The sequence below is a fragment of the Gigantopelta aegis genome, chromosome 1 (assembly GCF_016097555.1).
Source record: "Gigantopelta aegis isolate Gae_Host chromosome 1, Gae_host_genome, whole genome shotgun sequence".
Taxonomy (NCBI): domain Eukaryota; kingdom Metazoa; phylum Mollusca; class Gastropoda; order Neomphalida; family Peltospiridae; genus Gigantopelta; species Gigantopelta aegis.
In genome coordinates this window covers 4545490-4563685 of record NC_054699.1, presented here as the reverse complement: position 1 = coordinate 4563685, position 18196 = coordinate 4545490, and the positions used below count along the sequence as shown (strand labels likewise).

General features: G+C 38.9%; 1 protein-coding gene across 2 annotated transcripts in view; it reads left to right on the top strand.

Moving 5' to 3' along the window:
- Window positions 1-18196, top strand: part of LOC121369528 — a 63028-nt gene that overhangs the window by 37616 nt on the left and 7216 nt on the right. The window contains exon 1 of one of the 2 annotated variants that reach the window (XM_041494634.1): window positions 13658-13860. The exons of the other annotated variant lie outside the window; for it this stretch is intronic. The gene's annotated coding sequence lies outside the window, so the exon portion shown is untranslated. Of the gene's footprint in view, window positions 1-13657; window positions 13861-18196 lie in introns of those variants that run through there. 2 annotated transcript variants of the gene reach the window in all.

Sequence of the window (18196 nt, the reverse complement as noted above, 5' to 3'; positions counted from 1 at the left end):
TGATAAATAAAAAGTACACAGTCATCGATTGAAGGGATAAAACCAGAGCCGTAGCTAGCGGGGGGGGGGGGGGGGGGGGGGCAGTTGAACCCCCATTAAGTGCCCCCCCCCCGAACAAAATCCAGAAAGCATTATAGAAACTTAAAGAAAATTCTCTTCTTAACAGTTTAAGGATTTTAGACTATTAACTACTCAGTTGCCCCCCCCCCCCAACCCCCAACCCCCCAAAAACAAAAAATCCTAGCTACGGCCCTGAAAACAGGCTTTTTAAATTCGTTTTGTTTTGATGCTACTCAGAGAATATATAATGAAGAATATGCCATACAGTTATTTATCCTATAACTTACCCATAATATCCATGCCATAAACTAATTGGATATCTAATGCAGAATATGCCATACAGTTATTTATCCTATAACTTACCCATAATATCCATGCCATAATGCAGAATATGCCATACAGTTATTTATCCTATAACTTACCCATACTATCCATGTCATAAACTAATTGGATATCTAATGCAGAATATGCCATACAGTTATTTATCCTATAACTTACCCATACTATCCATGTCATAAACTAATTGGATATCTAATGCAGAATATGCCATACAGTTATTTATCCTATAACTTACCCATAATATCCATGTCATAAACTAATTGGATATCTAATGCAGAATATGCCATACAGTTATTTATCCTATAACTTACCCATAATATCCCTGTCATAAACTAATTGGATATCTAATGCAGAATATGCCATACAGTTATTTATCCTATAACTTACCCATAATATCCATGCCATAAACTAATTGGATATCTAATGCAGAATATGCCATACAGTTATTTATCCTATAACTTACCCATAATATCCATGTCATAAACTAATTGGATATTTTGCTGTATTAACTCGGTTAATATTGTGTATATTTCTAACTTACGTCTATGTAATTTAACCGACCATAGACTGGTAGATACTTCTAGCATACTCTCTAACATATACCCAGTGTCTACTAAAAATAATAAAAATAATAATAAAAAAAAAAAAAAAAAAAAAAACAAGAAATGTAAAAAGTCACCACTCTATATAATGAGTAAAACAATTTTATGCATTGGCGCTGCTCCACGAAATATTTTCCATTGAAAAAGAATGTCATAAAGCGTCGTTCTTTCAAAAGATGTCGTAAAACGTTCCTGACAGATTTAATACCGTTATAGCTGGGGTCGCGGGGTTATTGTTATTTATTGCACTCTGAATACTTATTCTCATATGATTCCTTCCCATAGACCGGTCGATCGATACCACTGTAAGAAATATGGATGTCAGCGGTGGGGAGAGTTTGTGTAGTAAACACTAGTCTGCACTTTAGTTTTATTTCGGAAGCGCTCTCAGCCATGCCTAATAAAATATCAAACTCTCCAAACGACCAGCTCTCGTTATTGCTGTCTGCCTGTATTGGGAGGTTTAGTCTGACTTGTCTACAGGACTCATTTCGTGTAATTGCGGGTATTGGTTTATGGCAATTTGGCCATTCTGTGGTCATTTCAAATATTTGCGGATCCTGCCTGGAATGCCAATAGAAAACGTTCGGTAACCATTTCTCTCTTTTCAGCGTAACTGTATTAATGTTAGTGTCGCGGGTGTCTGGTGCCCTGGGATGAGAGGGTGGGGGTGAGGGCGAGGGGGGGGGGGGGGGGGGGGTGAGGGCGGGGGGGGGAGTAAAATAATATACTGTACAATAAAGAAAAGGAAACATTTATTTAGTTGTCTTTAATTTATTTAAAATTATTCAGTTTGAATTCCATTAGTAATTGAGTTTGTTGAAATTATCAGTTTCTTGTAAACATTCTAAGTCCATTTTTTACAGTCCAGTGGTAAAGCGTTCGCTTGATGCGCGGTCGGTCTAGGATCGATCCCCGTCGGTGAACCCATTGGGCTATTTCTCGTTCGAGCCAGTGCTCCACAACTGGTGCAAGGCCGTGGTATGTACTATCCTGTCTGTGGGATAGTGCATATAAAAGATCCCTGCAACTGCGGGTTTCCTCACTCAATATCTGTGTGGTCCTTAACCATATGTCCGACGCCCTATAACCGTAAATAAAAATGTGTTGAGTGCGTCGTTAAATAAAACATTTCCTTCCTTCCATTTTTAAGTCCATTTATAGAATTTATTGTATCATTAAAAAATACTTATATTACAATATTCGCGTTTCTTGTGTTATTCAGTATATTCCACGTTAAGCATAACAAATACCTTTTTATCGTTTGCGCACTTTGCATTGGTATCCAACGTGGTCATTCGACTTTTTGTTAACATGAAGTGCACAAACCAGCTCCGTGTTCAGCGACAACAAGTGACGCTAACGTTCGCGAGCTAACTGACTGGTCTCCGATGTGGTCACTTGGTTTAACGTCAAGCGCAAAAACCAGTCTAGAGAGCGTTTTTCTGCTCTGTTATGATGAACTCGGGCCAGTTTAGAGAATGTTTTTTTACTTGTAAGACAAAACGAAAAAAAAAGAAGAAAAAGAAAAGAATAAATAAAACCTTCGCTAGACTGATTTATGCGCTTCGCGTTAAACCGATTGAATACACTGGGAACCAGTCAAAACGCTCGCGAATGTCAATGTTTCCTGTAAAAAAAACACAATAATAATAATAAAGATTTTTTAAAATCGTATCACTGGTTGATTTCTTCTTTTTCAGATGAGTTTTAAATATTTTATATAACTGGGGGGGGGGGGGGGGGGGGGGGGGGGGGGGGGGGTGGGGGGGGGTGGGGGGGGGGGGGGGGGGGGGGGGGGGGGGGGGGGGGGGGGGGGGGGGGTGGGGGGGGGGGGGGGGGGGGATTCTTATTTTTGTGTTCAGGTCATTCGATTTGTTATTGGTGCCCAATTTAGGTCAGATGTCATTATTCCTTTAAACCGAATGACAACGTCGTGAACCATTCAAATACTATTATAGTAGTCCACGAATGTAAACCGCCACTCACTGTCGCTGAACTCTGATGTTGGTTACATCTATTTCCGTGATGCCGATTCGTCAATGTGAACCAAAAAACAGCTCATGGCTAGGCATCAACAATTGGGACGAGATCGTTGATCTTAGAAACCAATAACGGAGTTGACCTCGGCCCATTCTTCTCCGTGGATGTCCATTACCGTTAACTGAATCTGACAAATTAATTAGACGAAAACCTATTTATGTCATGCGATCACTATCCGCTCAGATCATCTATATTGCTCTGGCTACATCAGACAAATAGTTTCACAAATATTCACAACCGTATTTTATCACGACCCCAGTGGGGCGTGATGTTCTGTAATGTGTAATCTTCTAAAGACGTCAGGACAGAGAGAGAGAGAGAGAGAGAGAGAGAGAGAGAGAGAGAGAGAGAGAGAGAGAGGAGAGAGAGAGAGAGGAGAGAGGGAGAGAGGGAGGAGGGAGGGGGAGAGAGATGGAGATGGTGAAAGATTTTTCGACGCTTGATTAGATGTAAAGGAGAATGAAAGTTAGTTTGTTTTGTTTAACGACACCACTAGAACTACGATAATGAACCTTTTTTGGGCCAAAAGTCTACCTCAATCCCTTTTCAGAATGGTCAGATTTGTTTTTGATACAAATAACTGTGACAAAGGTTAACCAAACAAGACATTTGTTTTGTTTAACGACAACACTAGAGCACATTGGTTTATAAATCATCGGCTATTGATTTCAACCATTTGGTAATTCTGATATGTAGTCTTAGAGAAGAAACCCGCTACATGTTTCCATTAGTAGCAAGGGATCTGATGATGGTGTTGGTGATGATGATGATGGTGTTGGTGATGATGTTGATGGTATTGGTGATGATGTTGATGATGATTATGTTGATTACTATGATGATGATGATGGTGATAGCGATCACGACGACGATGATTATGATTATGGTGGTTATGATGATGATGGTGTTGGTGATGATGATGATGGTGTTGGTGATGATGTTGATGATGATGGTGTTAATTACTATGATGATCATAGCGATCACGACGACGATGATTATGATTATGATGGTTATGATGATGATGGTGTTGGTGATGATGATGATTATGTTGATTACTATGATGATAATGATAGCGATCACGACGATTATGATTATGGTGGTTATGATGATGATGGTGTTGGTGATGATGTTGATGATGATGATGATGATTATGTTGATTACTATGATGATGATGATGATGATGATGATGATAGCGATCACGACGACGATGATGATGATGGTGTTGTTGATGATGATGATGATGATAGCGATCACGACGACGATGATTATGATTATGGTGGTTATGATGATGATGATGATGATGATGGTGTTGATAATGATGATGATGATAGCGATCACGACGACGATGATTATGATTATGGTGGTTATGATGGTGTTGGTGATGATGTTGATGATTATGTTGATTACTATGACGATGATGATGATAGCGATCACGACGACGATGATTATGATTATGGTGGTTATGATGATGATGATGATGATGATGTTGGTGATGATGATGATGTATGTTGATTACTATGACGATGATGATATAGCGATCACGACGATGATTATGATTATGGTGGATGGTGATGATGATGGTGTTGGTGATGATGATGATGGTGTTGGTGATGATGATGATGGTATTGGTGATGATGATGATGATTATGTTGATTACTATGATGATGATGATGATGGTGATAGCGATCACGACGACGATGATTATGATTATGATGATGATGATGGTGTTGGTGATGATGATGATGGTGTTGGTGATGATGTTGATGATGATGGTGTTAATTACTATGATGATCGCGATCACGACGACGATGATTATGATTATGATGGTTATGATGATGATGGTGTTGGTGATGATGATGATTATGTTGATTACTATGATGATAATGATAGCGATCACGACGATTATGATTATGGTGGTTATGATGATGATGGTGTTGGTGATGATGTTGATGATGATGATGATGATTATGTTGATTACTATGATGATGATGATGATGATGATGATGATAGCGATCACGACGACGATGATGATGATGGTGTTGTTGATGATGATGATGATGATAGCGATCACGACGACGATGATTATGATTATGGTGGTTATGATGATGATGGTGTTGGTGATGATGATGATGGTGTTGATAATGATGATGATGATAGCGATCACGACGACGATGATTATGATTATGGTGGTTATGATGGTGTTGGTGATGATGTTGATGATTATGTTGATTACTATGACGATGATGATGATAGCGATCACGACGACGATGATTATGATTATGGTGGTTATGATGATGATGGTGGTGTTGATAATGATGATGATGATAGCGATCACGACGACGATGATTATGATTATGGTGGTGATGATGTTGATGATTATGTTGATTACTATGACGATGATGATGATAGCGATCACGACGATGATTATGATTATGGTGGTTATGATGATGGTGGTGATGATGATGGTGTTGGTGATGATGATGATGGTGTTGGTGATGATGATGATGGTATTGGTGATGATGTTGATGATGATTATGTTGATTACTATGATGATGATGATGATGGTGATAGCGATCACGACGACGATGATTATGATTATGGTGGTTATGATGATGATGGTGTTGGTGATGATGATGATGGTGTTGGTGATGATGTTGATGATGATGGTGTTAATTACTATGATGATCATAGCGATCACGACGACGATGATTATGATTATGATGGTTATGATGATGATGGTGTTGGTGATGATGATGATTATGTTGATTACTATGATGATAATGATAGCGATCACGACGATTATGATTATGGTGGTTATGATGATGATGGTGTTGGTGATGATGGTGTTGGTGATGATGTTGATGATGATGATGATGATTATGTTGATTACTATGATGATGATGATGATGATGATGATGATGATAGCGATCACGACGACGATGATGATGATGGTGTTGATGATGATGATGATGATAGCGATCACGACGACGATGATTATGATTATGGTGGTTATGATGATGATGGTGTTGGTGATGATGATGATGGTGTTGATAATGATGATGATGATAGCGATCACGACGACGATGATTATGATTATGGTGGTTATGATGGTGTTGGTGATGATGTTGATGATTATGTTGATTACTATGACGATGATGATGATAGCGATCACGACGACGATGATTATGATTATGGTGGTTATGATGATGATGGTGTTGGTGATGATGATGGTGTTGATAATGATGATGATGATAGCGATCACGACGACGATGATTATGATTATGGTGGTGATGATGTTGATGATTATGTTGATTACTATGACGATGATGATGATAGCGATCACGACGATGATTATGATTATGGTGGTTATGATGATGGTGGTGATGATGATGGTGTTGGTGATGATGATGATGATGATGGTGTTGATGATGATTATGTTGATTACTATGATGATGATGATGATGATAGCGATCACGACGACGATGATTATGATTATAGTGTTTATGATAATGGTGATGATGATGATGGTGTTGGTGATGATTATGTCGATTGCTACGATGACGATGATGATGATGATGGTGTTGGTGATGATGATGATGATGATGGTGTTGGTGATGATGATGTGATGATGATGATGATATTGGTGTTGGTGATGATTATGTTGATTACTATGATGATGATGGTGATAACGATCACGTCGACGATGATGATGATTATGATGGTTATGATGATGTTTCTGCTGATGATAGCGATATTTTAACTTATATATAAAGGAAAGGAATATTTCTTTAATGACACTCCAGCCCCTTCGACACTTCATCTGTTTGGTGTGTTAACCTTATTTATGGCAAATTTAGGGCCGGTTTCAATGTTCGCTGTTTTTTGGCATGGCGCGGGCGTAGCATGAGCGTGGAACGTGGAAAAGGAGGAATATATTTATCACCGCTATTGAAAACCAATACATTTTTGATGCGTCCGTTTTTCATCAGTCCATGCCCGCAATGCGCGAAAAACCCGTGCACATGAAAAACGACTCTTAACATTCTAACTCCTACTGGTGCTAAAGAATGTAGAGTTAAAAAACCAAATCCTGGTCTCCAATCTAGACGTTAGATTCGCCCCTAGTCGGCTTCTTTACTGGTCTCGTTGTTTACTGCTCTACGACTGATTGATCTGGTGAGTTAAACCGTGTATGCCGGGCACATTGCTCTGAACCGGTGATAATTGCGAGAAGTATTGATTACTATTCCCAGCAGTTTATCGTTAGTTGTATTATCCAGACACATGCCGCAGATATCATCGTAAAAGGTAAGGCAATGAACAATATAATGACGGTAATTATTTCTAAACCGCTGAAAACTTAAACGTAACTTCTTCAGCTATGAGGGCGAGACGTAACCCTGTGGTACAGCGCTCGCTCGATGCGCGGCCGGTCTGGGATCGAACCCCGTCGATGGGCCCATTGGGCTATTTCTCGTTCCAGCCAGTGCACCACAAATGGTGTAGCAAAGGCCGTGGTATGTACTATCCTGTCTGTGGGATGGTGCATATAAAAGAACCTTCGCTGCTAATCGAAAAGCGTCGTTAAATAAAACAATATTTCTTTCTTTGCTAAGAAGGATAACTAAACATGAACTAAAACCTGCCAACGTCATCATTCAGCTGAACCAGCTATTAACTGGGATACAGAATATAATTTACAATACGTCTTAAGGGCGAATCCGATCTGCAAACAACGATAAGCAATATAATACGTAACAAACACACCTGAACTGAAGTTTATTTAAAAAACATGCATGTAAATATATAATGAAACACATCTCCGATGTCGTAATTTTTACATAATGGACATATTCGATTGTTTAGTGATACATTTTTCCATCTGCCAGTTTCAATAGGAAGATTATGATTTGAAAATCTGAATCGTAATAATGGACACCAGTGTTTTTTCTCTATAAGTGTGAAATATGTCTCAAATGCAACAGTATTTTTTTATAATTTATAATTTGAAGCTTTGGATGAGTTATTAACGTGGGTGTACCATGATTGTAAGTATTGATCAGTAAGCCTTGTGAAAATAAATCTTTTCAACAAGGAACAACTAGTAATACCATTGCACTGTGAGAACCATATATATGTACAACCAACATCATCTAAAATTGATTTTACAAACATAATCCATTTGTGATTAGACTAGTAATGATAACTTGGACTGTTTTCCAGTGATTAATCGATACCAGAAAGAAACCATTCTTAATTTTACAGTGATATAAACTGGATACCGTCCAAGTTCTCCATATAGCATATACAATGGTGTTGATTTCCTTACAGGTAATAACAATTTTAAAAACTGGTTACATAATTTTTCCATTAATGACAGAGTTTCAAAACCTCAAACTTCGCTACCATATAAAAGGTAAAACCATGCAATCAAATAATTTTAGCTGACGCTGTATGGAAATATTATAATATCTGCCTTGTCTTAGAACGAAGTACATAGCCTTTTGTGCCTGTGTATATAGCATGTTTCTTGCCTTAGTAAATCTGTTTGATTTGTGGAATATAATACCAAGATATTTGTAACTTTCTACATTATCAAGCTTCGTATTTCCAAGATAAAATACGTTCTTATAATCCTTCTTATTGCCATTAAAAATTAAAACTTTTGTCTTCTTACAATTTACTGTTAGTTTCCATTTCGTGCAATAAGAATGAAAAACATTTAGTGATTTTTGCATATCTTGGTAATTATCTGCAAGGAGTACCGTGTCATCGGCATAAAGTAAAACAAAAAGAACGATTGACGTATATATTAAGGAATCGCTGAACATTTCATTTATACCGATGCCATGGCAGTCATTCCTTTTAAATGTATCTTCTATATCGTTAAGAAACAAGGAGAATAGCAGGGGAGATACATTTTCACCTTGTCTAACGCCAACACAGCAAGGAAAATAATCTGTTAGTGAATTATGTGCGCTGACACAAGACTTAATGTTCTGATACATCTTATAGATTACTTGAAAACAATGCCCATTTATACCATTTTGAATTAATTTACCCCAAAGTCCAATCCTCCAAACTGAATCAAATGCTTTACTAAAATCTATAAATGTACAAAAAAAAAATTTCTTTCGTGCTTTTATTAGTTCGATCAGTCCATAGAGTGTGAAGATATGGTCATTTGTAGAATAGCCTTTCCTGAATCCTGCTTGAATTTCAGATAATATATTATTTGTTTCAATATACAGTTTTAGTGTATTATTCAACACAGCGGTAAAGAGTTTACCAAGACAGCTAAGTAATGTAATAGGTCTATAATTTTCTGGATTATTTTTATCACCACTTTTGTAAATTGGTTTGATTATACCAACTAACCATGAGTCAGGAAAAATACCGTTTTCAAATACTGAATTAAAAAGTTTTACATATATATGAATCATACAAACAATAGTTTGCTTAATATATTCATTAATTATTTTATCTAAACCCGAAGATTTGTTATTTTAAAGATTTTTAACAGCAGTAAGTATTTCTTCCTGTGATATGGGGGAATTTAATGTACTGTTTTTTTCCGACTCTGTTGTATATTCTGTTTCGGGAGTGGAGTCATCACTGCTGTTTACATCTTTAAAGTACTGATAAAGTGTTTCTAAAGGTGGTGAATTACATATAATGATACATGTTGCTTCAATATTATGTTCTTATATTAGAATACTTACTTGAATCTAATATTTATTTAAAACCATAAGAGTCTTGTAATAAACATGGCACGTGAATAACATCTATAAAATACAAGAAACTATATCACCAACTTGAGACTTCTGTTCATTCATTCAAATTCAATGAACATTCAAAAACTACGCTGTGTTAATATTAACAACGGAATCAGTAACAGCAGCAACAACATTAAAATAAATAAATAAATAAAAATAAAAAGATTATCATAATGAAGAAGATGATGATGTAGATGATGTAGATGATGATGATGATGATGATGTTGATGTTATATTTACTCCCCTTGGAGTTGGGCGGGACGTAGTCCAGTGGTAAAACGTTCGCTTGATGCGCGGTCGGTCTATCCCCGTCGGTGGACCCGTTGGGCTATTTCTCGTTCCAGCCAGTGCTCCACAACTGGTGTAACAAAGGCCGTGGTATGTACTATCCAGACTGTGGGATGGTGCATATAAAAGATCCCTTGCTGCTAATCGAAAAGAGTAGCCCATGAAGTGGCGACAGCGGGTTTCCTCTCTTAATATCTGTGTGGTCCTGAACCATATGTCTGACGCCATATAACCGTAAATAAAATGTGTTGGGTGCGTCGTTAAATAAGAAACATTTCATTCCTTCCCCTTGGAGTTGTTGTTTGAACATTTAATTTTACTAGATAACAAAAGGTTACACTGGGGTTTTTTCCTAGCACATCATAGAAATATGTATACTTACATGTGCTTAATCGAATTAAACCGAACCGAAAACAATAATGTAAACACTATTACTGATGCAATGTAAACACCATTACTGATGCAATGTAAACACCGGTAAGTAAATATCATTTCGCAATTACGACTCGCATTGATGTGCGAGTTGACGCGGCGCGTGCTAGCCGACTTGCTGAGGGGAAAGCACGTGTATTTATCTACAGCAGACACAGACTTAAAGCATGTTGAACAAGATTGTCAGATCGCCACAATTATCGGAATGAGGAGCAATGATAGGTTCACGCCTAACTTGGTTTGTTGAAGGGCCATAACTTATCAGATATATCTATTTTTTTTAGAAAGTTATGACCCTTTAATTTAGAAGAACATTTGTGCGGACCTAACCGGCCTCGGTGGTGTCGTGGTTAAGCCATCGGACATAAGGCTGGTAGGTACAGGGTTCGCAGCACGGTACTGGCTCCTACCTCTTCTCTCTCACTAACCACTAACATTTATTAACAACTAACCCACTGTCCTGGACAAATAGCCGAGATAGTTGACATGTGTGCCCATGAAAGCGTGCTTGAACCTTAAATGGATATAAGCATGAAACCAACTTGAAATGAATGAATGGTTTGTTGAAATACAATACACCAGTATAGCACATTGATTTATTAATCATCGGCTATTGCATGTAATTTTGAAATATACTAGTAATCTTAGAAAGGAAACCCGTAAAAAAAAATTCCATTAGTAGCAAAGGATGTTTTATATGCACCATCCCACAGACAGGATTGTTGAAATACAAAGACAGCGTTAAATAATAAAATCCTGATAAAAATGATTATACCCAGTAATATGTAGCATATTTATGAAAATCTAGAGAAGGAATACATTATATTATATTACAAATAACAGAGATAGAGAGAGAGAGAGAGAGAGAGAGAGAGAGAGAGAGAGAGAGAGAGAGAGAGAGAGAGAGAGAGAGAGAGAGAGAGAGAGAGAGAGAAACAGCGATATAGAGTAAGAGAGGGAGGGAGAGACAGTCAGACAGATAGAGAGAGAGACAGAGTCAACACACGATCTCACATGAAGTGAGGCAGGTCGTAAAAGATCGATCACAAACCGCCTTACCCCAGTGGACAGACTGTACTGTCGGTGGATATGAAATCTTGCTAATAGTCCCTAATAAGTGGATCCATGACAAGAGTGGCTGTTTTTCTCCTTTTCAATATTATGTTGTAATTACCATAATGAGGCAACTCTTCCATTGAAGTGCGTTTTAGAGCAACCGCTGGTAGGCGGATAATAATCGAACGAGTTAATAAACTGTTCCTTTACTTCAATAAGGAATCGATGAAGTGACATGTAATTATATAATAAACTAGTGTATATATAACTCAAAGTACATTTTAATACAGGGATATTATTTAATGAGGTACTCAAAACATTTTTGTCTACGGCTATATGGTGTTAAAGGGACGAACCCTAGTTTTTAAACACTAAGGTATATTTTTCACCTAAACCCTAGTTTCAACCCGTAAAAATGGACACTAAGTTTGGCTAATTTACAAACCTGTGACAACAGAGTGAAAGAAGAGTTTGTGACGTTGAAATACTCTTTAAAATAGACTAAAACGCCACTACATAGCCGTTACTTCTCAGACGCACGTGCTTTTTTAAAAATATGAAAAATTGTATTTTGTGGTATTAGAAACACCAGGATGACCAGAAACACTTCGGTTCCACAGAAATGGATAATCTAAACAACAAAATATAATTAATGTTTTATTTCAGTGATAATAAATGGCTCTAATAGTGAAAAATATGCCTTAGTGTTTAAAAACTTTAGGCTGTCCCTTTAAGATATATGGTTATGGGCCGGTCAGATAATGAGAGAGAAAACCAGTTCATGGGCTACTCGTTTCATTAACCCGCAAGGTGTCATTTAAATGCACCACGGACTTTTCTTTTTAAGATATATGGTTACGGGCCGGTCAGATAATGAGAGAGGAAACCAGTTCATGGGCTACTCGTTTCATTAACCCGCAAGGTGTCATTTAAATGCACCACGGACTTTCCTATTTAAGATATATGGTTAAGGGCCGGTCAGATAATGAGAGAGGAAACCAGTTCATGGGCTACTCGTTTCATTAACCCGCAAGGTGTCATTTAAATGCACCACGGACTTTCCTTTTTAAGATATACGGTTAAGGGCCGGTCAGATAATGAGAGAGGAAACCAGTTCATGGGCTACTCGTTTCATTAACCCGCAAGGTGTCATTTAAATGTACCACGGACTTTCCTTTTTAAGTCAGTTGTGGAGCACTGGCTATAACGAACGAAAGAAATGTTTTAACGCACTCAACGCATTTTATTTACGGTTATATGGCGTTAGATATATGGGTAAGGACCACACTGATATTGAGAGATAAAACCCGCTGTCGCCACTTCATGGGCTACTCTTTTTCGATTAGCAGCAAGGGATCTTTTATATGCACCATCCCACATACAGGGTAGTACATACCACAGCCTTTGATGTAACAGTCGTGGTACACTGGCTAGAACGAGAAATAGCCCAATGGGCCCACCGACGAGAGTCGATTCCAGATCGACCGCAAATCGAGCGAGTGCTTTACCACTGGGCTACGTCCCGCCCCTGGCTAGAACGACACATTGTCCAATGGATCCATCGACGTTAGATCGATCGTTATTCACGCGAACGCTTACCGCTTGACTATGTCTCATCAATCCACCCCACCCACCCCACCCCACCCCACCCCACCCCACCCCATTCCCCCACCGTATATTGGAATCCTAATACTAGTGACTGCAATGTGCAATATGGGCGGATCCGGGGGGGGGGGGGGGACCGGGACCCCTCTCATCTAAAACAAACAACAAATCTTCATTGGGATATCACTTTGACGAGTTGGTCACTGTGCCTTTTCTCCGTTAGTTCCCCCGGCCTCGCCAAATATTTTCTATCGCAACCAACATCAATTTCAATTTTTCTTTCTCTTTCCACCTGTATTTGCACAAACTAAGTTACGCTGCGCCCCTGTCTAAGCTAGTTGTGTTATGAGGAAGTCGAAGTAATGCAAACGCAGATGGCAGCAGGGTTGTGTTTAATGAAAACTATAATCTGAATCACGCACGACTACAGAAGGCGAACTGAGGGCTGATGGTATCGGAATCACTCGGGGCGAACTCGTCGGAGGTTCGAGTGCATCACGCTCGCATCGCTCTAATATTCCTCATGAAATACAGCGTGTCACTGCTCGGCGGAATTTCGCTCTGTATTTATTTCGGCTAGCGAGTCTGTGGAAACGGTGTAGTAGGGGAAATGGTTAAAAGGTGGGAAGGAAAGAGGAATTCGTTACAGGTGGCAAGAAAAGGTATGTGTTATTTCATGTGGTGGTAGACACGGTCTTGATTTTTGGGTGTGTTTGGAAAGGATAAAGAATGTTTGTTTAATGACATATCAGAACTTTTTAAACTGTTGTAATTTAGATACTTTTGAGAGAGAGAGAGAGAGAGAGAGAGAGAGAGAGAGAGAGAGAGAGAGAGAGAGAGAGAGAGAGAGAGAGAGAGAGAGAGAGCGAGCTGTAAGTTTCGACCAAATGCACCGTTACACTGGTTTTTTTGCAATATGTAACTTTACTTCAGTTTTTAACAAGAAATAAACGAAGATTTTTTAACGATATACGAGTGTATATCAAAAGAAATGTTTTATTTAACAACGCACTCAACACATTTTATTTACGGTTATATGACGTCAGACATATGGTTAAGAACCAAACAAATATTGAAAGAGAAAACCCGCTGTCGCCACTTCATGGGCTACTCTTTTCGATTAGCAGCAAGGGATCTTTTATATGCACCATCCCAGACAGGGTAGTACATACCACAGCCTTTGATATCCCAGTCGTGGTGTACTGGCTGGAACGAGAAATAGCCCAAATGGGCCCACTGACGGGGATCGATCCCAGATCGACCGCGCATCGAGCGAACGCTTTACCACTGGGCTAGGTCCCGCCTCAAGTGTATATGAAAGGCTGTTTCATATGTTATCCTGTCTGTAGGAACGTGCATAACGAAACCCTTGCTGTTTCATATGTTATCCTGTCTGTAGGAACGTGCATAACGAAACCCTTGCTGTTTCATATGTTATCCTGTCTGTAGGAACGTGCATAACGAAACCCTTGCTGTTTCGTATGTTATCCTGTCTGTAGGAACGTGCATAACGAAACCCTTGCTGTTTCATATGTTATCCTGTCTGTAGGAACGTGCATAACGAAACCCTTGCTGTTTCATATGTTATCCTGTCTGTAGGAACGTGCATAAACCCTTGCTGTTTCATATGTTATCCTGTCTGTAGGAACGTGCATAACGAAACCCTTGCTGTTTCATATGTTATCCTGTCTGTAGGAACGTGCATAAACCCTTGCTGTTTCATATGTTATCCTGTCTGTAGGAACGTGCATAACGAAACCCTTGCTGTTTCATATGTTATCCTGTCTGTAGGAACGTGCATAACGAAACCCTTGCTGTTTCATATTTTATCCTGTCTGTAGGAACGTGCATAACGAAACCCTTGCTGTTTCATATGTTATCCTGTCTGTAGGAACGTGCATAACGAAACCCTTGCTGTTAATGAAAAATTTTAGCAGGTTTCGGCAAAGACCATGTCAGAATGATCAAATGTTTGAATGCAATGCAATACCCGATGATTAATAAAATCAATGTGCTCTAGTGGTGTGAAAACAAACTTTAATGATTCATTTACATCCTTCTCACCACCATCACCGCGCCATGACAGGCCCGTAGAAACCGGTATTGGGTGTATGTGTGCTGTGCCACACACAAAACGACGGAAATGTACGGCTATTAATCTTCCTTCTTTTTCTTTTTTTCTTTTCTTTTTTGTCTTATTCCATATGAAGATAAAACTCTGGCTTGTGCCACCCCACACTAGAGACGGTGCCCCACTCCATTAGATATCCCCTCCCCATCACGATTACTCTGACTGTAAGAGAGCTAGACGGACATTTGGAAGGTTATACGCTCTCATTACAGTACTCGGGCTACCCCCCCCCCCCCCCCCCCCCCCCCCCCAATCTCAAGATGTCGTTTCTGCATGACCCGTAAAATCTCCTGTTTATGTTCTAATTGCCACACGACCGCTCCAACTGTTTTTGCAGACGACAGTTGGACTGGCAGACGATCCCTCACCAAACGACAGTTGGCACGACATCCCGGGGCTTCTCACATATGGCGTACGGTTGAGTTCTCCAGCACACTGAGGAGCATAAAGTGTTCTCGAAATATCAAAGATCAAACTTCAGGCGAAACGAAGTTAATGACTGCACTCGCGGTGAAGTTCTTCCATATGTTTTAGGCAGGACGTTTGGTTTTAGCAGTGGTACTGATTCTCGCGCGGCACTGTTTGCGAGTGTCTGTGCTCCCATTCAGAACTGGCGTGTTAATATTTACATAATATCACCAAACAGGCTCCCAGAAGCCTAATTATCCTTGGTCGTTTGATATTAACAGATGCTTTGGAGCAACCAGATGGAGGTGTGCGCGATGGTGGACTAAGTGCTTTATTGCAGTTTAACTCGATTTTAGTCTGTGTGTGTGTGTGTGTGTGTCTGTCTGTCTGTGTGTGTGTGTGTGTGTGTCTGTGTGTGTCTGTGTGAGTGTCTGTGTGTGTGTGTGTCTGTGTGTGTCTGTCTGTGTGTGTGTCTGTCTGTGTGTCTGTATCTGTGTGTGTGTCTGTGAGTGTGTCTGTGTGTGTGTGTGTGTCTGTGTGTGTGTCTGTCTGTGTGTGTGTGTGTCTGTCTGTGTGTCTGTATCTGTGTGTGTGTGTGTGTGTGTGTGTGTGTGTGTCTGTGTGTATGTGTGTGTGTGTGTGTGTGTGTGTAATTAAAATATTTTATTAGTCGGAAATATCTTACAGTGTGGGAAAATTTAAGACAGTCTCTTTATTTATTAGTTGTTTCTGGTTAGTGAAAAAAAACCCCGTACAAACAAACAAGCAAACAAAGAACACCGCATGGCTAATGAATATTCAGTGGTTTGTTATATACGTTGAAAGCTGGTTTTTGTTATATACGTTGAAAGCTGGTTTTTGTTATATACGTTGCGAGCTGGTTTTTGTTATATACGTTGCGAGCTGGTTTTTGCAGTGTAGTACTAATACCATTACATCCAATTTCGTTTTGTAAATCTTATGTCGTTAATACACTTTCTTATTTTATCTCAATATTAGATTTATAGGTTATCGTAGATTTATTAACTTAAGTCTTCAGTTAGTTTGTGCAATTGATCGAGCTACATCCTAGTAGGGACGTGGGCGTAAGTAGCTTTATATTAGTTCTTAGGTAAACTGAAATGAAAACATTGTTATGCAGATATTCTGATGAGATATAAAAATCATATAAGGCAACTTACAGTTCGTGATTTGCTTAGATGCAAGAGATTGCATTCTTGTTAATATGATAATTTTGCCCTTCGAATCGGTCAACCAGTCAAACAATCAACATTGCAATCAATCAATCAATCAATCAATTAATCAATAATTTTACACATTCTTACATCCATTGAAGGTTCAAGCACGTCTGTCTAGGCATATTCTCCGAATTTCCCGGCGGATGTGGGGTGTGTTTGAGTATTAGACTCATACAGCTATGGAATTTATACTCTTATTAAGAGAAAAAAATATTTAAAAGTTGCAAAAATAAGCTTAAAATCAAACCCAAAAAACTAATTTTATTTGCATCAGACCTAAAAATGGAACAAATTAGTTGCAAATAGATCGGGCAACAAAAACTATCAAATTAGTAGAAGCATAAAAAAGTTTTAATTAATTAATTAAAAAAGGCCCTTCGGAGGAACAATTCCATTAAGGTATTTTTAGTATTGTATTCATATGCCAAGGGGCGGGATTAACTCAGTCTCAGGATCGAACCACCTCCGTGGATCCATTCAACTGATTGGGGTTTTTTCTCTCATTTCGACCAGTGCACCACAACTGGTAAAAGGCCATGGTATGTGCTTTCCTGTCTTTGAGAAGTGCATATAAAAGATCGCTTGCTGCATTAGGAAAAATTAAGTGAGTTTCCTCTGATGACTACGTGTCAGAATTACGAAAGCTTTGACATCCAATAGCTGATGATTAATTAATCAATGTGCTCTAGTGGTGTCGTTAAACAAAACAAACTTTAACTCATCCACCGATCTTACTCCAATGGCACCGATACTTCCTAAAAAAAATCTATCGTGAAAATCTCACGTATTTTGTTTTCGTCGTTGAAAGTCTGGTTGTAACAAGTAGGCGGATGTGATTTAAAGATGGCCGCCAGGGTTTAATACTAAGTTTGGTTTCAGATGTGAAGAAACAAGAAGAAAAACGTTACTAATTACACTGTATCCGGGGGCAGTTTCTTATTTACGAGAAAATCTTTTTGTCATTTTTTTTTTTTTTTAATATCGATCTCTTACAATACACGTATCCCAGTGTCGGTAACGCATAGCTACTCGAGACTGAGATGTGTGTGAATTTGAGTTTCATAGTTAACGACGCGACAGGAAGGAAGGACATGGTTTATATAACGACGCACTCAACACATTTTATTTACGGTTATACGGCGTCGGACATATGGTCAAGGACTACACAGATATTGAGAGAGGAAACCCGCTGTCGCCACTTCATGGGCTACTCTTTTCGAT